General features: G+C 36.1%; 1 pseudogene; it reads right to left on the bottom strand.

The window, feature by feature from the left end:
* Positions 1-17,584: 17,584 nt before the first annotated feature.
* Positions 17,585-17,998, bottom strand: LOC112814658 (large ribosomal subunit protein uL29 pseudogene; annotated as a pseudogene).
* Positions 17,999-25,464: the final 7,466 nt, after the last annotated feature.

Here is a 25,464-nt window from a genome sequence, read left to right as displayed (position 1 = left end):
ACGTATTATCTATAGCTGCTTCTACTCTACAATGGCAGAGTTGAGTAATTGAAACAGTGGGCATCTCATTCACAAAGGCTAAAATATTTGCTCTCTGATCCTTTACAGAAAATGTTTGTAGACTCCCCCTCTCAGTGTATAGAAACATCTGTGTACTATCTTCTGTCAGTTTTCCATAAGTCTAAAATAATTTTGATATAAAACATAATTTTTAAGTCATTTGATTTAAAACATCAGCACCTTTTTAGATACCATTCTTTGAGAGTCTATTGTTTGCAAAAGACTTTGCTGAATGTTTTTCATAGACTACCCACCCTAGTTAATCTCAGCAGCCCTTTATAGCATATCCTATTATTAACCTCCCTTTACACCTAAGGAAACTAAAGTCAGTTACGTCAAGTGACCTGATGAAAAGCAGAGTTTCCATGGTTAAAAATGCAGAACTAGGGTTTAAGCCAAAGTCTGCCTGAGACCCAAGTCCCTATTAGCCTATTCTGTCACCCATATGCATGGGTCAATGGCAGACATCCAATGTCATCTTCACATAAAGTTCAGTTTACTCAAATTATGGAGCATCTACCATCTGCCAGCTACTCTACATGTATGAGATCAACATGCCCAACACAATTTTCTGAGATCCATGGAATGTGGGTAATCCCATTACCCACAACACTCTTGAACTTGCCCTTACTCAAAGCTCTGATTAGATTTACAATTATGTTTATGTCCCTCCCCTGAGCTATTTTCTTCTCTTACTGTTCCAGTTGCCCTGCCTCACATAATAAAATATACCAAAGAATAAATTTATGTCTCCTTTCCCTCACCCTTGTCACATAGTTTTCAATTCCATAGTGGCCTCTGTGTCCCTTGTTTGACATCTGTGGTGTCAACAGCAGTTGTCTTTAATGATATTTTATTATTCTGCTAATAAATAAGCAGACAAATCCCAGTCTTGAAACTTATTTAAAATCCATTTTTCTTGAAAATTCTGGAAATGACATGTTAACTTTTTCAGGCCATTGAAACTTATCTAAAACACCAGATACCTGAGGGTTTTTTTTTTTTTTTTTGGTTATTTGCATTCCTAATAGATGGAAATTTACTATACTTGTTCTAGTTATTAAATATTACACATAAGTTATAAACACGCCCTTTAAAAAACAAACCCTGGAAAAACAAATCTATCTGATATTTACTCACACTGAAGAGAATTTCTGGGTACTGCAGTTTTCATTAGTTAAAAGAGGAAAGGAAAATGATCTCTTTGGTCTCTGAGGATACTTCATGGTTGGGGAAGAGAGAACTTTTCCCTGGAGGTTTGTAATTCATTTTAGTAGAAGTTGACTTATGGTTGACAGTATATTTTCAATGTGAAGATAAATGACTGACAAAATATTAAGCCTCATTGAACACAGGTATTCTTACTATCTGAGCCCTGGTTTGACATAGGCAGAGAATGACTTTATTTGAGCCACACTTAGAATTCATGACAGGTTCACCTTCAAACACCAGATCTCTGATGGCATTACTGTCTTTACATGATGCTTCGATTCTTTTTTAAGAGGATACAGTACCTGTCTGGGTTTGACAAGTAAAGCTAAAGTTTTAATAACTCCAAAGGTGTGCCATTGCCAGAAAGGGACTGAATGAAATGTTTAAAAGAATTATTTGAAAGTTGCCTTATGACTTTTATATCAGAGCACATTTAAAAAGCAGACAATTTCATTACTGTCAAGAAGCACATTTTTCAACTATACATTTCTATAGCAACATCTCTATCTATAGCAACACTTCACCATTTAATTTGAGATATAGACTACACAAGGAGCACACTTCATTTGTTTATTCTGTAGGCAATTCCTAATCCTGCTTAGAAGTGATATCAATATACAGACATTGTTAAGAAACTCAACATGACATTTTGTTGGGTGGGGAGAAATAATTGTAACTGTAAAAAGTGACCTTATGGTTTACTATTAAGAAATAACCCTAAATCTGGTATTTGAAGTCCTCCTCAAGGTTGTCCACTCATAAATGATTTCCCCAAATCCTGTGAGCTACCTTATTACCAGTACCTCCCTAATCCTCAGAATCTACTTTATCTACCTTTGAATATCACAGTGTCTTCATCAGTATTTTTGTAAATTCCTAGGTGATTGTCATAAAATCAGTGGCAGCCTGGCCCAAGTTCTAGATCATCTAATTTGTGCAATCTCTTATCTCTTTTGGATGGAAATACTATCTCCCTCATAGTATGATTTTGGAAAATTAAAAGGCAAGTGGTGAACACATGCTAAGTTCCTTTTCACTCTTTCTGTAAACATTCTATAGGTGCAAAATCTGATAATCAGAAGGCCATCTCTTCTGAGCCAATACCATCTCCGGTTGGCTCCCACAGTGTTGATTTCGGTCTTCCTGTCTTCTTTAGTCTTTTACATTGGCACACCTGCTGGGGGCAAATTTTCTATGTATTCTTCCCATTCCCAAACTTGGTTTTACCATGCTCTCTTGCATTTAGTTTGGATTGAATGCCTTACATGCCCTATAATGAATTATTTATCTCTTGTTTCTTTCTTAGCACTGCTATAACATCAGATTTTGTAGAAGTCTGGGGAATTGGGCTACATTTTTGGTATGGCTGGTGTGTCTCAGTGGCTGATGCTAGGATAGGCCAAACATATAAATTGAGCTGGGCTTGTGGGCATTGGTGAATGCAGTTTCCTGAATGCTCTAGCTATTACTTTTCAGCCTCACCTTTTGCTTTCTTGAGTCCATTCCTTCTCTGTCCCTGTTTTGTATATCTACAGTATGTCTACACTTATAATAGGTGTCTTCATTGTAATTACTAATTATATGCTGTCATGAGTCTCCTTTTTATTCCTCTTTTACTGGCACCTCATGATGTCATGAAATTTCCTAAAAAATAATACAACAAAATTAAGATATACTTGAGCACAGTATCAAAATCTATTAAAGCTCTAGGAATTTGCTGACAAGTATTTACTGTACATGTAGACTACTTAAATAGCAGATATTTGCACAGTGGAAACGAATTACATTGTTGGAATAAGAAAAAGATGAAGTCCAAATGTATGGGCTGTCTCTTTGGTTTTTAGTGCCTAGCATTGGGAGGAGAAAGCTTTAGTGTATAAAAAAAGGTACTGACAGTGATTTGTGTTAAAATTTATAACTTCAATAAATTGACTATAAAAACCAACTCTTTACGCTTAACTTACAAATCTTATTTTTAAAGCCAATCTATTAATTCTTTGCTTAAAGTGCTCATTTTATTTCTCTTCTATTAATGTTCAATTTGCTTATAGATTTACCAGACTAAATTCCCTAGATTTTAGTACAATTTAAATAGTTGATTAATGACTACTTTTAGCTATTTCATGCTAAAATCTTAAATCTAATATATCTAATTTTCTTAAGCACAATTATATGCAGAACAAGACAGAGGCAAAACTCAAATGAAAGGGACTTCATAAATTCTTAAATATGTCTTATGAACCTAGAAGTTTATACATATGGATTTAGGAAATTATATTTTCTTTGTCTTTAAATATTGTTTTAAAGAAAAATTACATATATAACATTATAAATATAAGTGCAACTCAAATGATCTTAAAATATTTAAAATTTAAAAAGTAAGTCTAATATTAATAACAGTCAAGATTTGGTTTAGAAACTGCAACTACTCTGGATTTTTACACAGAAACATATTGAACATAAGGAAATATAAGGAAAATTTTTGAAAGGGTTGAGAAGCTGGGCACAACTGGAATTACTAAATGTAAACACAAGCCACTGCTGTCCCAGGACCAGAGAATTCCTATTTTGCAGGCACCTGTGCCACCCAGTTTTGTTCCAACATCTATGAAACTGATGTCTAGACTCTGAAATGCCAAGTTCGGCTGCCATAGCTTCTTTGCTCTCTGTTCTACAAAAAAAAATCTGCCTGTTAGGAAAATACAGTGGCAGAGGGTGTCCTCTCCTTCACTTCTACCTCCTAAGTCTCCTGAGATTATGTCTAACTGGCAGAAACTATTTCATACGTGGACTCTGAGCTGCCAGGGAGCCTGAGTGATGTGATTTTTAATTCTTGGCTTTTGAGAACAGGAGGCACATGAAAAGGTAGCATGTAGCCTAGTAAACCAAATCAATCATGTCCATAGAAGCCCATCAGATTCTCTAACGTTACAAATTCAGGTTATGGATTCGGGTCATGGGCCCAGAATTTCTGACACAATTTCCCAGAAGATTATTCTTAAATACACTTATTTATTGCTTGGATCCATTCTTACAGTCTGTCTGTTAGCTGTTGTGCCAACCAAGAATCCCCAAATCAAGCCTTTCAGCTAGGATTTCATGTAAGTTTTTTAACCTAGGTATTAAAGATACCCAACTTACTTTTATTATAACCTCATAGTAATCCCTTTCCCAAATTTTTATCCTCTGACTTGATATGTTCGAATTCTCACCCGTCACCTAGATTGCAAGTAATCTTTTTATTGCCTGATACAGAGAATAATTTCACCAGTAGTGGAATTAAATTTTTGTTATAGTGAAACACTTTTTACAACATGGCTTTTACTGAATACTGTTCCTTCTATTTATGCTAAGATAGGTATTTTTTTCAGGGAAGTGAGATGTAACTCTTGAAAATGATTCTTTTTCTGAGATAATAGACTTCTTGCAAATTCTGTCACCTAGTATTCAAGTTCTCCAATTTTGTTCTTTTACTTTAATATTGTATTGGCTATTCTAGAGACTTTGTCCTTGCATATACATTTTAGAATAAGCTTGTTGATCCCTACAAAATGGCTTGCTCGACTTTTGATTGGGATTCTGTTAAATCTATAAATCAATTTGGGAATAATTGACATATTAACAATATTCGATCTTCCAATCCACGAGCATGATATATCTCTCAATTTATTTAATTCTTTATATTTTTTTAACCAGTGTTTTTCTTTTACATATAAACTCTGTCCATATTTTGTTAGATTTATGCCCAAGTGTTTCATTTTGGGGAGTGTTATTGTAAAGTACATATATTTAATTTCATATATATATGGATATAGGAAAGCATATCGGAAATATATAGGAAAGCAGCTGACATTTGCATGTTGACATTGTATAGTTACACTGTGATTTACTATTGTTACTTGTTGGTTTCAGGAGTTTTGGGTTTGTTTTTTGTTTTTATTTTTTTGTTTTTTTGTTTTTTTTGCATTTTCTTTGGGGTTTTTTAATATAGACCGTAATATCATTTGTGAAAAAAGGCAGTTTTATTTCTTTCTTTCCAATCTATAAACTATTTATTTCTTTTTCTTGTTTTATAGTATGATGCTGAATAGGAGTGGTGAGAAAGAACATCCTTTTTTGTGTGATATTAAAGAGATGTGTCCACTCTCTCACCATTAAGTTTGATGTTAGTTGTAAGTTTTTTCTAGATAATCTTTATCAAGTTGGGGAAGTTTCCCTCTATTCCTAGTTTACTGAAAGTTTTTATCATGAATGGGTATTGGATTTTGTCAAATGCTTTTTCTCAGTTATGATCATATGATTTATGTTTTCTTTAGGCTGTTGATGTGGTGGATTACATTGACTAATTTTTAAAATGTTGAGCCAGGCTTTCATACTTGGAATAAATCCCAGTTTGTTGCAGTATATAATTCTTTTTATACATTGTTGGATTCAATTTGCTAATATTTTGTTGTGGATTACAATGGCAAATGCATGAATAAATCTATATAATGTGAGATTCTTGGTATTATCTGGACCAAAGACATTTTTGAGAATGCAAATTTCCTTAAGTGGAAAGATCCTGGTTTGAGCCACTAGAATTTCAGAACTATAAAAAATGTGATTTTATTTTATATCACTGGCTGACAAAACCTATAGATTCAATTTAATTTTCTTTCAATCTAATGGGGTTAGTGTGATTTTTGTTATTTCTTGGTTTAGGAAGCTGACCATTCACAGCTGAGGAGGGATATAAGTAAATTGCATAGGATCACATAATTGATAAGTGGTGGGGCTCTGTTTTAAGTCGATTTTTTCATGCCTTAAAAGTCCATGGTTTTCCCACCATAACAGACAACCTTGCTAATGGTAGGGAAGATGAAAAGGTTGATACATTAAAAGCCACAAAGCAAGTCAATAGTAAAGTTTCAAAATGAAAAATATATATGTATTTCAATATCTGCACTAAATCATCAGTCTAAGTTATGTAGTCAAGATTATATTTGTATGTATGTATATATGCAAACTATTGAAAATAAACTTCCTAACACATATTATAATGAAGAAGATTGGACTGGCACATGCTTATTTACTATGAGAAACTGATATAGAGTCCATATAACTCAATACTCACTATGTTTCTTGTAAAACTATGAAGAAGTGTTTTGTTTCCCTGATCCTCAAACTCATTTTCTCTGACACAGTGTTCTCTTATTCAGCAGTATCTTTTATGAAAATTATCAATGCAACGCTATTAATCATTTAGCAGCTGGTATAAAAAAGAGCTTTTTGGAGACTTGGGTTGATGTACAATTCAGAAATAATCACCTGCTCACTGTGCTGCATGAGATGTCTGACACCTCATTTGATGAACCAGAGACACATCCTCATTGTCTTGCCCTTATGATTTCTGAAATTGAAATGTTTAGTATATGTCTCTTTAATAGACCTCCTCATGTTTGTAATTTAGTGCTATGTGAACAATATGTGGCATTCTTTTGGTGAAAGAGAAAAGGTAAAATAAAGGAAAAATTACCTTTCTATTCGCTTGAGGTAGTTCATTTTTATCGATTAATAATGCAAAATAGCAGTGAAATATTCAACTGAGTTTTACAAAGGGAACTGGGCATTTTATCAATTTACCTATAAACCAAAAATCCTCAAAATGTGTAAGACCTTGACTGTGAATTTATGAATATGAAATAGGCATAATTAAATTTTATTTTAATTATCATGAGGTACTGTTGTTTGGTCAAAGCTTATAAGCTAACTATGACATGTATTAGGACAGTAAGACTCTATCCATAATCTGGAAAAAAAATTCATACTTTTTAAGGAATCAGTTAAATCACTAATGCTTATACTTAGAGGAAAAATGAATCTATGTGAGAAACTTGGCAAACTGGGGATGGTTTTCATTTAAATAGAGGATGAACGTTTGAGGTAATCTGTATCTATTACCTATTCATTGCCTGAAATAAATTTGTATTCTGCTTACAAAGTAAAATTATTAACTCAGTTCAGTTTTTATTTTTTTTAATATTTTATTTATTTATTTGACAGACAGAGAGAGAGAGAGAGATAGTGAGAGCAGGAACACAAGCAGGGGAAGTGGGAGAGGAGCAGGGAGCCCTATGTGGGACTCGATCCCAGGACCCTGGGATCATGACCTGAGCGGAAGGCAGATGCTCAAAGACTGAGCCACTCAGGCGCCCCCTCAGTTCGGTTTTTAAATTTTGAACTTTAAATGTCAAAAAGTGACCTGGTCTGTGTAAGCCACATCAACCGAGATTGTCCTTTTTCCAACCGAGTCCTTTTTCCCACCGAGTTTTCTCACGTGGTGCTTTAATAAGCACGATAAAGTTCTGCCATTTCAATAATTGTCCCAGAAAATAGCCTAAGTCTGGAAGGATTGCTTCAGGTTTTCAGAGAGTCTAGAAGCTGCACTTGTTGGCACCCATGAACGCAGAGCTAGTCAGAGGGTTCAGGGATCAGTCCCAGGGACATCACATGGGTCTGTGCTTTGTCATAGCCTAAAGCCACAGAGCCATTCAAGGGTGTAAGTTCTTGGAAAGAAGTGATACCAACGTAGCAGCTAAAAAGCCTACCATTTACCAGATGGCAGACCTCGAGGAAACTAGTTAGTATCTCTGTGCCTTACTATCTTCATATCTGAATGGGGACGGAAGTAGTACCTGTCTCATACAGTTACTGTGAGGATTAAATGGCATGACCCGTGGTTAGTATCCAGCTGGTATTAGAGAAATACTGTGTAGCAGGAGCATCCTTAGAAGCATACTACTGTAAGGCATACACTCATATTTTTAATGCTCATATCATTCCCATATTCCCTTTGCTATGGGTCTCCTTGCTTTGAAAAATAGAAGATGATATCTTGCTTTGTATGATATGAAGTTGAGAATATGTTGTGGTGCCACGTTTCCGAGTAGAAAAATACTTTATAAAATTCCAATTAGTCAACGAACCTTTATAACCAAATAAAACCTACATTTTCTCACTCATGTTTCTTAATCTGCTAAGCTTGAAAAACATTGGGAAAGTGGGTAACTGTGTGGTAGAAAAATTAAATTTCATTTGCATTATTGAAAGAAATTTTAAATTGCATTTTTATTGCATTTTTCTTCTTTTGTAAGACGAAGCATCAGAACTCAACATCAAGTTCTGTTGTAAACCAGGAGGAGCTTTAAGAACTCTTATCAGATTAATAAGTATTAACTGATTAGTTATTAGTTAATAGCTAATTGCTTTACCCATTAGTTATTTTAAACATTCCATACTGAATTCAGGTGTTGATTCATACAAAGTTCCTTCTCATTTCTAGCTCCTTCCTAGCCTTTGACCCAAATGGATCAACTTTGTTTCCATTTCCAATCATGACATCATTTTGGTGTGCGACTTCATCACTCGTGAAGTTTTTAAGTTCCTCATAGTTTTTTGACTGAGATGGAGATAAAAGGTCATGAAGAAATATAACATGGAAGCTCCATCATAGCCACAGGGACTGTTCTGAAAAGTTGATATATACCATGCTGTAGTTTGCCGAATATGGATATTTTAGCACATATTTTCTTTGATAAACACAAATGTTTAAAATACTTTATCATAAACATTAAATAATGAACAGATAATTCAGAAGAAAGCATTTACAGAAAATTTGTATCCTTTGAGAATATTAGGTAATCATCAACTATTATTAATCTAAATCTTGCCCATCTTTATTTTTAAGATCCCCCAAAAGACAAGTTTGATCACTTATCTCCCATGTGATGTTAAAACACCAGTTTTATATACAGCTGTACTTCCTGATTAAATTGTGTGGCTTCTTTTGTAATTGTGTGCTTTGCCTATATCTGTAATGCATAGGATATGCTTGCTGGCTCAGTTGCGGAGCTGTCTCATGCGTTCACTGTTTTAACTCAGCGATTGCTGTATTACTCAGCATATAGTAAGTGCTCAACACCTGGGTGAGTAAATGGTTGAGTCAATGCTGATTAACTGAACAGATAACTCTGAGCATTTAAGAATTTTTGTAAAGTTTGACTTTTTATTGTAAAATAATATATGTTTATTTTAGAAGCTTTAGGTAATAAAGATAAGCATATAGTAAAAAAATTCTATTACATAAGAATCCACTATTTATAAACAGCTTTGTTAGCATTTTTCATATAATCTTTTATGCTTATATGTGATATATATCTATGTACAAAATAGTATACATATAGGTACACATGTATAACAAAATATATAATCATAAATGATTAAAAACATATTATCTGTGTTTTACAATAAACTCTATACTCTTCAGTAAACGCTTAAAGATGTTTTATGACACAAAATTCAAAGTGATAATCAAGGATATGGCCAAGTGGGTTGATGACCCAACACTAGGAGGGGTACAAAGAGTTAGAAACAGAGAGAGGGTGACAGAAGAACATTCAATAGAGCATTTAAAACAGAGATAGAAGGGAATAGGAGACAAAGCCTGTGTATCTGTCTTAGTATACCAGTTCTCTCTTCAGCCCTGTAGACGCAGTGCTGTATCTTAATGAGAGAAGATGGGCCAGCAAAAACCATGAGGATGATTTACACATAAAATCTTTGTGAGACTTGGGTGGTCAAGTAAGCTCTTTTGAAGATCATTCTGACAATGCATATATGTACACGGCAGGTGTTCCAGTGAATCAAATTTAATTTTTAGTTATCCTTTTAAAACTTGATATATGAAGGTTGATATTTGTAGGGAAAGAATTTGGCAACTTTGCAGAAGAAGCTTGGATGTTCCTGAGAGGAAAAAGACAGAAATCTTAAACTCTCTTGAGACGCAAGTTGCTGAAACCTGTTGAATGGGAAGAGCCAGCCTGGACCAAGGCTTGGAAACATGGAAGAGCAAAGAAGCCCTTGATACCCACATTACTTAGGTGTTAGAAAATGGATTGGACCAGTGGGCTGGCCTCTGCATATGGCCAGTGGTCCTGAAGTAAGCATGCATCTGATAGCAAACATAATCTTCATCTGGCCCTCTTATACCAAAGGAAGATAAAACATGAGTAAATCTAAAGTGTTACACCTTTGGGGGACCAAAACAGTACTCTGGCTGAGCATGGTCATTCAAAGGAGGGAAGCACTTAGGGAACCACCCTCCCTTGAACCCTGAAGAATGGCAGTGTTTAAGACAGGCAGCTGCTTATCTGAAACTGGGGCAGGAGTTTTTACCTTGGCCACGTTATTCTGAAGAGGACTGGAGGAGTGTGTGAGCCTTGATGGTGAGCTGAGGGTTGTTTGCGTGTCCTGGATGTTACGTATGTATCTGGTTGTCTATAGAGCTCAGATGGGAAACAAACTAAACTTATGGTATTTGGCTGTAATGTCTGCAAATATTCAAAGTGTCAATGCCATCCTGTAAGGTGGGAACAAGTAGGTCTAACCACTGGAAATGAAAAAGCATTCTGGGGACTGTGAAGATTATCATGGGATTGGGGTGACCTTGTAGAAATAGCACTTATTTATTTATTTAGTGCTCCATCTATTAAATAATTTATTAAAATATTCCAGTTGATTTTCATTGCAATGCAACCAACATTTAAGGAATTATTTTGGAAGAATTCAATAGTATTCCAGGACACGTAGGGTGATTTACAAAACAGTTATTATTCAAGGCTCAAATATTTGTTTTTCAAATTTTTATTTAAATTCTAGTTAGTTAACATATATTTTAATATTAATTTCAGGAATAGAATGTAGTGATTTGTCAGTAACATATAACACCCAGTGCTCTTCATAACCAGTGCCCTCCTTAATACCCATCACCTGTTTAGCTCCTCTCCCACCCACCTCCCTCCATCAACCCTCAGTTTGTTTTCTATTGTTAAGAGCCTCTTACGGTTTGTTTCCCACTCTCTCTCTTTCTTCCCCCCTTCCTCTATGTCCATCTATTTTGTTTCTTAAATTCCACATATGAGTGAAATCATACGGTATTTGTCTTTCTCTGACTGACTTATTTCGCTTAGCATAATGCACTCTAGCTCCATCTACTTTGCAAATGGCAAGATTTCGTTATTTTTGATGGCTGAGTACTATTCCATATATATGACTTTATCCATTCTCACTTTATCCATTCATTAGTCAATGGACATTTGGTCTCTTTCCATAGTTTGGTCATTGTTGATAATTATAGCATTTAAACATTACAAAATGAGGGAGGAGTATCTGAATCCTCCCCTGATAAGGAGTGAGATCCCCTATGTATGTAGGAGGGAGGAATTCTTTCTATTTCAGCCAACCAGCCTCAATCTGTTATGGACTTAAATGGTGTGCCATGATAAGGGCATCAACAAGGAGTGTATATTTGTTTCCTATTACTGCTTTAACAAACTACCACAAAGGTATCACCTTAAAACAATACAAGTGCAATATCTTACAGTTCTGAAAGAAAGAGTTCTAAAATGTGTTGTCAGGGTGATAGTCTCTCTGGAGCCTCCAGAGAAGAATCCATTCCCTTACCTAGAAGCCACCACATTCCTTGGTTCATGGCTCACTATCTATTCTTCTATCATCACATCTACTCTATCTACTTCTATCATCACATCTCTTTCTCCTGTCCTTGCCTCTCTCTTTCACTTATAAGCATCCTTGTAATAGTGTTGAGTCCAAATTGATAATCCGGGACAATCTCTGCATCTCAAGATCTATAACTTAATCACATCTGCAAAGTTTCTTTTGCCTTATAAGGTAACATAGTCATAGATTCCAGGCATTAGGACATTTTTGGGGGGCCCATTATCCTGTTGCCTACCACAGGGAACATTGCCAAGAGTGGGCACTGATACCTGCATCTTTGGCAAGGGCTGGTCCCCTACTCATAATTATAGCTCCTTTCTATAAATACCAATTTTTACAGGATTTGAAGAGAATATATTCATGACTTAATACTTTTGCTTTAGACAGTTGCTATTTACAAGAATGACATTATTGGTTATGTAGAGATCTCCCCAAACTATTACACATGTCCCTTTGAAAATTTTTGTTTGAAGACATATCTTAGTCAAGTGGGAGATGAATCCAAGTTAAAAATACAATAATAAATAATTAAATTAAACCCAAACCAGGTTGTGAATATCAAAAAGTCATTCAGGTAAATCTAAATTATTACTTTAAATAGTACTTTTAAAACTTAATACATATTAAAAAACCCTGAATACAAGTCAATATTTTTGAAAAAAATAATGATGTTCAGAGCATGGGCACTTGGCTCAGGCAGTGATAGTTTCAAATCCAAGCTATGTAATATGATAGTTGAAAATTGTATTCCAACATGGTTAAATCATTGTTTGATGATGATGGTTGTTAGAGAAATAAAGAAAAATAAAAGCATGTTTTTTTTAAAAAATCATTAAGTCAAGTAAACTAAGACTGTTAACTTTGTAAAAGGTTAAGGATAATCAAAAAAAGAAAAGCCATAAAAATATAGAAATTCATAGGAACGAGAAAACATTTTCTCTTTTGGAAGAAGAAAATTAAAAACTACTTCTTCCGAAAGAGAAAATATAAAACAAAGTAAGGAAAAGCATGAAAATTTTGTCAATAAATATAATCAGATTTAGCATTTTATTGAAGATGAAGACTGAAGACTAGCTGTTTGAAGACAAAGTTATCTAAGACATACACATAAAACTACATAGAATCAGAATTATTGAAAATAAATAGGCAACATTTCTCAAATTAAAGAAGTAAGTTTCAGTGGCAGTATTAATTTCAGACAAATTGAGAATGAAAGGCAAAATTAATTAAGTGAGCTAAAAGCTGTTATTCATATTTAAATAAAAATACAATATTCATGAGTTCTTTTTGGTGATGTTTAATGAAATATTGAAATATATATTTTAAAGACCAATGCTTAGGGAAAAAATAGAAACACAAATGATCTAGGATAACTGTCTTTGCTATTGCTAGGTTGAGTAGAAAAATATGGAAAATTAGAATAATATGATTAATAAGATGAAGCATTGGTTTGTATATAAACTTTTTAACTCAAAGGAGAGAGCAAAGCCAATTTTCTAATTTCCAATGAAATCTTTAGCACAGAAAATTACACATCAAGCTATAAAATAAATTTAGAATATTTCAATTGGCAGAAATTATTCATGGTAGATTTTTTTTTTCTGACCAAAGTGGTATAAAATTCGAAATTTGTAATTAAAATTTTAAAGTAAACAAAACATCCAAGCATTTATTAGATACTGCAACAACACTTCTCCTTGGTAACAAGAGGGTTAAAGAACATCACTATAAAGTGTTGGGGATGCCTAAAGTGGTGACAGTATTCAATTTATAATCATATGTTTCTATTATTAAATATTGGTTTAAAATAAAATTAAATTTTGTAACAAAAAAAATCACATCTTAATAAGCATATTTGGACATTGCTTTCTCAAATAGGTTCCTAGACATTGGGGAGTTTTGGATTAAATGTATGCATTTTTATATGCATTTGACTTGTACTACAACCTTATTTTTCAGGACTGTTGAAAAAATAAATATATCAATTATTGCCTCTATTAGAACATGATAAGAATTAACTGCCAAGTCATCAATCAAATATGTGTAACATGTGTACTCTATTTTATCTCTCAACTAGTATCAACTCTATTCTTGAGCTAGTTGTAGGCAACAGAGTAAGCAATATCATTCATTTCATTGGTCAGATAATTTTAAAATCAGAGTCAGAGTCCTTATTGTCAAGTATCCCAAGCTAGGTCACAAAGCTTCGTGGGTTCCAGCTGCTCATGTCCTTTTCTGACTGGTTTGTGGTGCTGGTATACCCATTGTCGATTTCCACCTGTGGTGCACTTGGTGACCCAGCTGGGCACCTGCCCTACTCTTTGCTGTGGAGGATTCTAGAGATGCAGTCCCTGGAGTGTGACCCCCAAAGTCCTACTGATATTGGTTTTATTCTCTGCCAAGCTGTCAACCTTCCAAACTGGCCCAGGGCCCATTCCCATTAGAAAACACATATATTCTTGCACTTTTGTGGAGCTCTTTAAACGTTCTCTCCCTCTATCTTAATTGAATCTCTATGTAGCTATGTTGTATTTTATATTTTTATTTTTAATATACTTTTATTTTTTTAAAGATGTATTTATTTATTTTAGAGAGAGAGAGAGTGAGCTGGGTGAGGAGTAGAGGGAGAGGGAGTGAGAGAATCCACAAGCAGACTCCCTGCTGAGTGTGGAGCCTGACACAGGGCTTGATTCCAGGACCCTGAGATCATGACTTAAGCCAAAACCAAGAGTTGGCCTCTTAACCGACTGAGCCACCCAGGTGCCCGTATGTTGTACTTAGATGTATATGTGTGTGTGTGTGTGTGTGTGTGTGTGTGTGTGTGTGTGTGTCTGTGTTACATACATATTGGTACTTGCTTATCTGGGTTTATATTTCTTTTGCACAAGTTGGCTAAGCACCAGTCTCCATGAGAGTTTCAGATGAGAAGTGCTCATTAAGCTCATGTTTCAAACTACAAGGGCAATTCTGGGAATGGGGACAATCAGGGTAGAGGCAGAAGTCATCTTCTCTATACTATTAACCTCTCTGACTCCAAGATTTGCCTCTTTTTCTTGCGTCTCTATTTATAGGCTCACTTCTGGTAGCTGGGGAAGACAAAAACCAGCTCTTTGGTTTTCTTCATTGTTTTAATCTTACATCTTGCAGGATAGTGTAGAGTTTTGCCATTTTTAATTTGGGAATTATCCTCCACAAATAAAGGTGGGGGGGAATGGTTGCAAGGGAAGGTAAGATGACCCAGAAGTGGTAGTTGACATCTTGAGATATTGTAAGAGCCCTGACAATGATAGTGTGGTACTGACAAAATAATTAATGTGCATTAAAATGTAATGGAACATGCATTGATGTATCTCTGAATTAACTACCTGCTAATGGAAGCATTACAGACCAATGTTGGAGGGATATCTTTAATAAATGGGATGGTGAAAATTATTTTCCAGATGAATTGGACAATTAAATGGGAAAGAAGTATGAAGGAAAGTAACTTTGAATATAGATTTTTTTCAAATAAATAATATTTAGCTATGAAAATTAAATATCTTCATTTTCTGAGGCTTAGATCATTGAAGCTCTGAAAATGCGCAACACAAAGACCACTTTTGAAATTGCTCTTGGAGAAAGAACTCCGGCAAAAAGAGAAATGATCTAAGAGGAAGTAATCCATGGAATTATAGCCAACCTAGTGTTATTATTGCCTTAATAAGTAATAATCAGAAACAGACAAAAACTCCATAACAGTCCAGAATTAAAATTCCAGGTGATACTAATATGACTTGTGGTACGAGGACTGTTGGAAATCAGTGGGGGCTGAGAATAGTTTACAAAAAATACATAGATATACATAAATTTAAGAAATTGGTAGCTAAAAATAAATAAAAATTTGGGCTTTAATTAGACATACTCATACGTAAACTAAAATAATATGTCTGCAGTTTTACATAGAATTCAAGATGCCATCAATGATAAGATGCACCATTATTTCATTTACCACTAAGAAGAAAAAATGCTGCCAAGTCTGAAAAAGGGGTTGTCAATCAAGACAGAATGCTTTCTTATCAGTTAGAATTTGTATTCGTATTGCGAGAGATCTTTTAGACATTATCATTCTTATAAAACATATAAAGAGGAAAGACCAAAATAAAACCAGTTAACATTTTCATAAAACTTCTTCACATTGAGGCCAACTTTTCTAAATGACTTCTTAACATCATTGATGTTTGTGTTTTTCTGCACAAAATAAATCTCTGTTCTGTAAAGAGTGTCAATGAATATTTTATAAAGAATTTATAGGAGTGGAGAGATGAACCATGAGAGACTATGGACTTCAAGAAACAAACTGAGGGTTCTAGAGGGGAGGGGGGTGGGGGGATGGGTTAGCCTGGTGATGGGTATTAAGGAGGGCACGTGCTGCATGGAGCACTGGGTGTTATACAAAAACAATGGAACGTGGATCACCACATCAAAAACTAATGATGTATTGTATGGTGACTAACATAACATAATACAATTTAAAAAAAAAGAATTTACAGGAGTAAAATTGCTTTGCAGGTAGAGCAGGCGTACCTGAGAATGTGGCTAAGTATGTCTGATTCACCTCTTCTGTCAACCTCTTTTCCCATATCATTTCATTCCTAGAGGTTAAGAGTTTTCTTTTCTCTACCACTTATCTCTGGGATTTTCTTTAGAACTGCTGACATCCATTCTGCGGGTAATGATGCTGGCACTTTTGATATTCCTGCATGCTCAGGGAATGACAACTATGGCATAACTTTACTACCTGGCCAACAGTGATCATAAAACTCTACAGACTGCAAAACCCACCTTGATTTTCAAGATATTACATTATAAAATATATGCATTTTGGAAGTCACAAAATAGAACTTTCAACCAGCTAAGAAAATTCTACCTTCCTAATATAAAAAAGGAAATGAGAAAAAAGAAAAAAAAAGAAACTATGATAATATCTAACACTAAGCATGACATAGAAGAAAATCTCATTATGAGTAGTTTCAGTAAATGTGAGTTCAACTCAAAAATCTAAAGATAGAGACATACAGATTGGATTTCAAATAAGGGTTAGCAGTATATTGCTGTATCAGTTAAGATTCCACTGATGAAAAAAATTCTGAGTATTTAGAGGGGATTTAAAGCAGGAAATTGGTTATATAGATGTTGGATGAGCAAAATGCAGAAGATGGTTAGCAAAAGCAAAATAAAAGGAGTGACGCTCAGGGATCAGATGTTTGCTGACACTTTCTCCCTCAAGCCCAAGAGTCTACACCTGCTGATGAACTGCTGGACAGTTAGTTGTTACAACCTGTTCAAGATCCAGCACAGAGTTGCCCTTTTGGCCAGGCCTGAGACTAGAGGCCACACCGTGGCTACTACCAATGCTGTCGTCTGTGGCTGTGCCGTGGTCACTATTGCTCTGTCGCTGCTTCTCTTGGGGCTGCCGCTTAGAGACTCTGCCGGAAACGGGAAGCAGGATGAGAGGTACTTGTCTCCTCTTCCACCTTACAAACTCCTCTCAGGAACCCCCTCAGCAGAACTTGACAGGAAGCCAGTTGGTAAGAATCCCCAGAAATGTCATTTGCAGACTCCCAGCCCCCTCCAGCACACAGGAGAATACAGAAGGGGCCTCAGACAAACATGCACATAACTGACACCGTTATCTACAGGGCATGCATTTAAAACCAAAGGATATGGGACGGCTTATTTATTCATTCATTCAACAAATTTTTGTTTGTTTGTTTATCTGTGTTTTACTGACGCCAGTGCTCAGGCTTTGACTGCGTACTGCCGCAGCGGGTACAGCCGCTCCTTCCGCTGCTGCTTCTTAGGCTTCAGGTTCTCCTCGTGCTTGTTAAGCCGGCGGCGCATGGCACGTGTCTTCTTGGGTCGCAGATCCAGGGGCTTGTATGTCTTACCCTTGTAGAATTTCCTGAGGTTCTCTTTCTGCGTCTGGTTGATGACTGTGAGAACACGGGCGATGGATTTGCGAACAACTCGGATCTTGGAGAGCTTGGAAGCCGCGCCGCCTGTCAGTTTGGCGACGCGCAGCTGGGACAGCTCCACCTTCAGGTCTTCCAGCTGTTTAAGCAGCTCCTCTTCTTGCCGCGAAGGTCTCGAGCCTTAATCTTGGCCATGTCGGCACAATGCGCCGCTGCCGCCGCCGGTCATTCAACAAATTTTTATGGAATGCCTTCCAAGTGTCTGTTCCTCTTCCAGGTGTGGTGATACAGCAGGGAGCAACACAGACCCAATATCTGCTCAGCATATTTTTGACCTTTTAATTCAGGAAGACAGACGACAAACAAAATGAGTAGTTACGTTCTATAGTATCTTGGAACGTGACAAACGTTAGGGGAAAAGTAAAGCAGGGAGGAGGGGTAGAGAAGCCAGGGGATTGTAATTTGTTAAAACAGGCCTTATTGAAAAGGTCACACTTGAACCAAGATATGGAGGAGAAGAAGAGAGAAGTCTGAATGAAATGCGAAATCTTTATTTTAATAATACATCAAGTAAGGATTAAGGTGAAAGTTTAGTAAGAATAAAGAAGCAGGCTATTTACTGGTAAAAGGAATCTTAGCTATAATAATTACGTACATAATTTGCAGAATATCAGTGCAGCCCCAAAACATAAACCAACAATGGTGAGAATAAGGAGAAATAGGTATATCCGAAACTGTGGTTTAAATTGAGAAACCTAGCTGACAAAAATTCTTAATATAGTAGATTTGGGTAACACAATAAGAAAATATTAGCTCTATGTAAAAAATGTATGCCCAATAGAAAACACAGATTCCTTTAATTCATTCATGGGAGTCTCCATATACAAGGCTGCAAAAGAAGCCCCAGTACATTCTAAAGAACTGGCATGACACCAAGACTAGGTTCTTTGACTGAAATTCAATAAAGTTAGAATCCATAAAGGACAGCTTTAAAAAAAAATTCTCTATATTTGGAGCCTAAAATAAGTATTGCTTTTATTAAGGAGGCTCTCATGGGAAATTACAGACTCCTCAATGCAATAAACATACTACCTATCAATATTTGTGAGATTTAACCAAGGGAGAACTTAGAAATTTATATCTTTGAATACATTTAAACATTTATGACAAAAATATTGAAAAAAAGTGGTAGCTAAACTCAGAAATAAAGAAAAAAGCAACAGAGTAAACTAGAACTTAATAGTGATTAACAAGTGAAAGAACAAACATTTCTGAAATAGGGAACAGAAACCAAAAAAGTGACCAACAAAATCAAAAATTAAAAAGAAAAACTAATGAAAAAAAATCATTGGTAAGTCTGATCTACAAAAGAAGAAACAAATACAATTCAGAATGAAAGAAATGGAAATAAGAATAATCATGAGAGCTACTAATAAAGGACATCATGGGCAAACAGAGATAAGTTAGCAAACCTATGCATGAAGCTGTTGCAGTGTATTTACCTTGTCCTCTGGGAGTTTCAGGGGTGACTACACACAGAAAAACAGGTGCTGGACCTTTGGGGTAGGACACGATGAGAGCTTGTCAAACCACTTTTCCTCTCCTTGTTTAACTCATTCTCAGGTCCAGACTACACATGGAATTGAGTCCTGCAAAAGTAGAAGACTGGAGAAAAAGGGTTTCTTTGAGTTGAGAACTGCTGGAATTATCCTAGGTTTTTCTCTATTCCCAAACAAATGATGGGTTCTTTAAGACCACCAATTTGATTGGTGTCTCTTGGAATTTGGGGGACAGAAAGCTAGGATTTCACTTTGTCCTTGAAAGGTATTTTAAAGATGAGAGACTACTGAGGACAGACCTGTGGTGGCAGAGCCAACATCACATACTGTTCTTTATAGAGTTTCAGGGGGCACTGGGGTGAATCTGTGCTTCCTCTAGGCTCCCTCATTCCAAGAGGAAACCTGGAGAGATGAAAGAGCCCCCGTGATGGAGTTTGTGTGGTGCACACCAGAAGCTGAGAACTGAGGGAAGGAGTCACACCTTGCTGGCCAGAGACAGAATGTCCCATAGGAGGGAACTGCAGGTGGGGGCACCTCAGAAACAGATCCTTAGAAATGGGTCCTGAATGAACCCCCTAAGTACCAATATACTTATAAACAAGGCAAGTCCCAATATTTATTCAGAACAAATATTGTGGGACCATGATATCAAGGACTTGTAAAGGAGTTAGGAGAGGACAACATTTAAGAGAGTAAAACATTAATGTTAGCTGAATATTTAACTGAATAACTGACATGAACTTCTTTCGATTGTTGGGACTGGTTTTGTCATCATATCATTGTGGTATGGTATCCAGGAAGACATAAACAATAGTTTTCAGTGTGGCAATTTTTGTAATAGTAATAAGAAAGAAAGCAGAAACAACCCCAAATAGACATCGGTAGGTGAACAAAGAAATAAATCTTGAAAGATGCACACAAAGGAATATTATATAGCATGTAGAATAAACTAGGACCAGAAAATAAAAATTCAAAGACCAAAGCTTGAGTGCTGGGTCAAAGCCATGTTTATTGCTAGGCAGGACCCAATCCAACATCGCATCTAAACTTTGATGATGGGCTTTGAGGGAAGAAAAATGTGGTATGTCTTCTAAAGCTGAAAAAAATCTCAAATGACCTCAGTCCCATATTAGGAAAGCAGTCTCAGAGTGCAGCTGTTCAGCTGGTAATATCTACAGTGACTGGGGAAGCTGTCAATGACACATCTCACTTTGATATTTGCTTCTGAATTTGGGCATCTGGCTACCTCTCTTGTGTAGGTGAGTTTCCTGATTTGGAATTATGCTACCCAATTATCTTTTAGTAAAGTCAGGTCTGTCCCATTGTCAGCAGGCTAGACAGGCAGGTCAGGCTAAATATCAGCTTGGGCAGATCTCAAAAACATAACATTGAATGCAAAAAGCATATTGCAGAATCATTAAGGAGTGGGAATCACTTACTTAAATTATGTAAATTAAAGAACACATGCAAAAATTGTGGCATATTGTGTTATTTTGAGCATATTTGAGAAGACTATTCTTGGGATCATTGTTAGCTACTTGTAGATTTTGTTTGCTTAATCTTTCTCGACACTGAAATCAGGAGAGGAAATGCTAAAGCACAGTTGGCTTTACTTTACTTACTGTTCTATCACAACGAAAATAAATGAGTGGCGGCTTCTGTCTTCTAGCAACTCAGGGTTAGCACCAGGCACAAGAGCCTTGGTTGATTTGTGGAGTCAGAGGTTGGAATTTTAGTCTTGTACACTGCTGGGCTTACGTGCCCTAGCCATAGCGTGTGACAGTGTAGGAATGATGGCTCCTGTCCTCCCTTCAGCTTTTCCCATTCTGCTTTCAGTGCTGAAAAATGGAGACAAGAAGCTCTATGTGAAAACCAGCCAGACTTCTCTGGAGGAGCCATTGCCTTTCAGGGATTTCTGGGGAGAGCTCTAGGCGTGAATATTTCCTTTTCATCAAGTGGCAAAAATTCAAGGACCAGGGGAATCACTCAAATATTTATAGGAGCCACCAGCCCATGCCAAGCCTAGGTTCTAATCAGACTTAAAGAAAGGCACAGACCTTGTCATCAAAGGTGCATACTTTCAAAGGATAAACAACACACATTCTCCTATATCTTTCATGCAAACACAAATCTTCATAGTTCTACTGAATGTGTTAGTATAGATGGCTAATGATCTGTTTTCTATCCTGGGAAACAAAGAATGTTGAAATTATACTTCCATGTGAAAATTTTTCCACTTCGGGGAAAAATGACCCCGGGCTTGACCAAGCTTCACAGTAAATCCCTGTCTCTGATCGTCTTCACTAATCAGTCTTTGTCAATGAGTAAGCCACTGGAACAAGGTCCTCAGATCCACCCCTGCAGCTGCTTGAGCCCCTCTGGGAGGTCAGATCCCAAGGTAGTTTTTCCTCGCCCTAATACCAAATCTACAAACCGCTGGCTGAGCAATTCAACTGCAGAAAATGTGACCCTTTGCTCTTTTGAAAGAATCTACTTTTCGCCTTCTAATGATGGAGGCTGTGTTTTCCTATGTTATTTATTTTGTTTTTAGATTTAATCAGGATTGTCAGAGGTTTTTATTTTCACAGCCAGACCTCCAGTGTTCCGCAACAAGCCCCTCAATGGACTGTTCCAGGTTATATGACCTGTTTTCTTTTTTATTGTCGTCTCTCTACCTTTTCATAACTCAACCCATTTCTTCCTTTCAACTGCATTAACAGGATGCAGGATTCAACACACTTCTGAACTGTTTGCCAGTAGGCTCTGCAACTGGCTATTTTAAAATTTGCTTCTGAACCAGCATTTTACCCGAATGCAATAGTTATTCTTTCATCCTTGTTGCATTCTTTATATTATCTGTTAAGTAAAGCAGTAACTGTACAGAATATTAAGAAGTGATATAATTATTTATTGCCAGTAGCCAAACACCTGCTGAGAGCTACAGATTCCCTCAAATATGTTGATTTCTTTAGTAGATGTCCTAGTTCACAGACACATTCAATAAACACCAGATCTTTGATTGGTCAATTCTGATTACATCTGTATGCAACCAAGTTTGCTCAAAAACTTTTCAGGGCAATTTAATCAGTCAGCCAATTAGGTCAGTTTAGGCAAAATTATCAACCTGATATGATTGCCTATCTTGGGCTGGGTCCCCACCAGTGTAATTGCTTTACACAAGATCTGACTCATGGCCGGAAGTCCTCAGAACTATTCAGCCTTCCTCCAAGTTGATTCTGAACAATGGAAAAACCAATCATGATACTTAATTCTTAATCCTGTTGTCAGGTCATTTCATCATCTCCCACTTCACCCACATCCTTCCTTTCTTAGTGCCATTGTCTCTATATCTGTTTTATGGAGTTTAATATTTCCATCTTCTGATGGAAGCCCCCACAGAGGGCTCCTACAGAGGACTTAGGAAATTTAACCTTCACTTGACCCTTCCATGAATTAAAACCTTTGTTCTTATGGTCAGATTTGCATGCTCTAACCTCCAGCTTCATCTTGATTTCTGCATTTAGCAATCTTTCCTCTTCCTTTTTATTCAATAATTTGAATTAATTCGGGTACGATATTTATTGACTCCTTCCTGTGTCCAACATCATGTCAGACACACGATAAAAAATGAAAAAGACGATTCTTTTCCTTGAGGGGGTTATACTCAAGTCAGAGAATTGAATACACACACACACACAGATAATTTCAACACAGAGCAGTAAGAACTCCCTGAGCAGAATTCAAGAGGGCCAGCAGAGAGGGAGTGTGGCTTGGCAGTTAATAATGCTTGCCTCAGCAGTCCGACTGCCTGCTCACTACTCTGAAATCATGTAACTTTGGGTACATTTTTAAAAATTTTGTCATGCCTCAGTTACTTTACATTTTAAATGAAGATACAGACAAGACTTCCTTCATGGGATTGTTTTGAGAGGAAAATGAAATGATATACATACGATAATTAGGTTAATTCTTGGCACATAGTATGTGGTTAATTCACATTATTGTGTTACTAAGATTATGAGAGAAGAGGGAATTTCACACAACTGGCAGATTGCCTATTGAATGAATGAGAACAAGGCTTTGAGCTGTGGGATTTTGTTTGGCTTCTGGATCTGTCGCTAGAAAACTGAAGTCCCTCCCCCTTTCTGGAACTCAACATTTTTTAGATGTAATATGAATGTATTTTAATGGTTTCTTAGATTTATTTCCCTCTAAATTTGGGTCATGTATGGACCCTTAAAAACATGTTCTCCCAGATCTCAGTATTTAAAATTAATCTTATAATAACATTACTAATATTATTTAAGTAAGTATATCCATAAAACAAAATATAAACCAGATTATAAATCATTAACAGCTATAAAACTACAAAATGAAAACCAAAACAGATATTTCCTGTTTTTGGGTTAGACTGTTTTGAAATACCTTCATTTTTTTTTTTTTTTGTTTGATTCTACAGAGTACATGTAGATAATGCCTTCATTTTAGCTTTCATGATTGCCTTTAAACAGACTACATGAGATTTTCTTTCTTAGCCCTTGATGGCTTACTGGACATAATTTCTCTGGTCACTTTCAGGTGTTAAAATGATTCCATTTTTAGGTCCTAGAAAGTCCAATACAACCTTAATCAAATGGCCAAAGGTAACATCACAGTAGTGGGACAAACTGAAACCATGTACCACTTGGTGGAGTGTAGTGAGAACAGAGCATCGCTTCTGTGATATTCTTGCTGAAAACATATAATCCAAATCATATTATGAATAAACATGAGACAAACCCAAATTATAGAGCATTCCATACAACATTGGCTTATAATTTTCATAAGTACCAAGATCATGAAAGTGAAGGTAGTCATGAAAGACAAAGAGACACTCTCCCAGATTGAAGGGTTTTAAAGAGACAGATGGGAGAGCTAAGTGCAATGTGTGCTCCTGGACTGGATCTTTTTGCTATGAAGGAAATTATTGGAACAACTGGAAAAATTGAGTGGAGTCTGAGGATTTGATGCTGGTCATGTATCAGATTGATTTCTTGATTTGATAGCTGTATTATAATTATGTGAGAAAAAAATCCTTGTTTATAGAAATTGCTTGCTGACATATTTGAGAATGATGGGAGATTGCATTAACAAACTTTCAAATGATTCAGAAAAAAAGTTATTTGTACTTGTGGCTCTTCTATAATTTTAAAATTATTTAATAATTTTTTAATGATATTCTCCAGTGGGCCTGAAAAGAAATATACATATCTATACAACCAATTCCAAGCTAAATAAAAAAATTCAGCCTCTTTAAAAATTCAATGTCAATGAAATAAATTTAATATATATTTATGAAATATTAACTGCTATGAATTAGATTAATTTTTTCTTTTAATTTAATTTTATTATGTTATGTTAATCACCATACATTACATATTAGTTTTTGATGTAGTGTTCCATGATTCATTGTTTCCATATAACACCCAGTGCTCCATTCAGTCCGTGCTCTCTTTAATACCCATCACCAGGCTAACCCATCCCCCCAACCCCCCCCCAGAACCCTCAGTTTGTTTCTCAGAGTCCATAGTCTCTCATGGTTTGTCTCCCCTCCGATTCCTCCCCTTCATTTTCCCCTTCCTACTATCTTCTCTTTTTTTTTTTAACATATAATGAATTATTTGTTTCAGAGGTACAGGTTTGTGATTCATCAGTCTTACACAATTCACAGTGCTCACCATAGCACATACCCTCCCCAATATCTATCACCCAGCCACCCCTCCACAACTCCAGCAACCCTCAGTTTGTTTCCTGAGATTAAGAATTCCTCATATCAGTGAGGTCATATGATACATGTCTTTCTCTGATTGACTTATTTCACTTAGCATAATACCCTCTAGTTCCATCCATGCCGTTGCAAATGGCAATATTTCTCTTTTTTTGATGGCTGCATAATATTCCGTTGTATATATATACCACAGCTTCTTTATCCATTCCTCTGTTGATGGACATCTTGGCTCTTTCCATAGTTTGGCTATTGTGGACATTGCTGCTATGAACATTGGGGTGCATGTACCCCTTCGGATCCCTACATTTGTATCTTTGTGGTAAATACCCAGTAGTGCAATTGCTGGGTCGTAGGATAG

This window comes from Callorhinus ursinus, unplaced genomic scaffold, assembly GCF_003265705.2.
Source record: "Callorhinus ursinus isolate GAN/ISIS: 27379988/994484 unplaced genomic scaffold, GSC_fseal_2.0 scaffold6, whole genome shotgun sequence".
NCBI classification, from domain to species: domain Eukaryota; kingdom Metazoa; phylum Chordata; class Mammalia; order Carnivora; family Otariidae; genus Callorhinus; species Callorhinus ursinus.
This window is presented reverse-complemented; position numbering and strand designations above follow the sequence as displayed.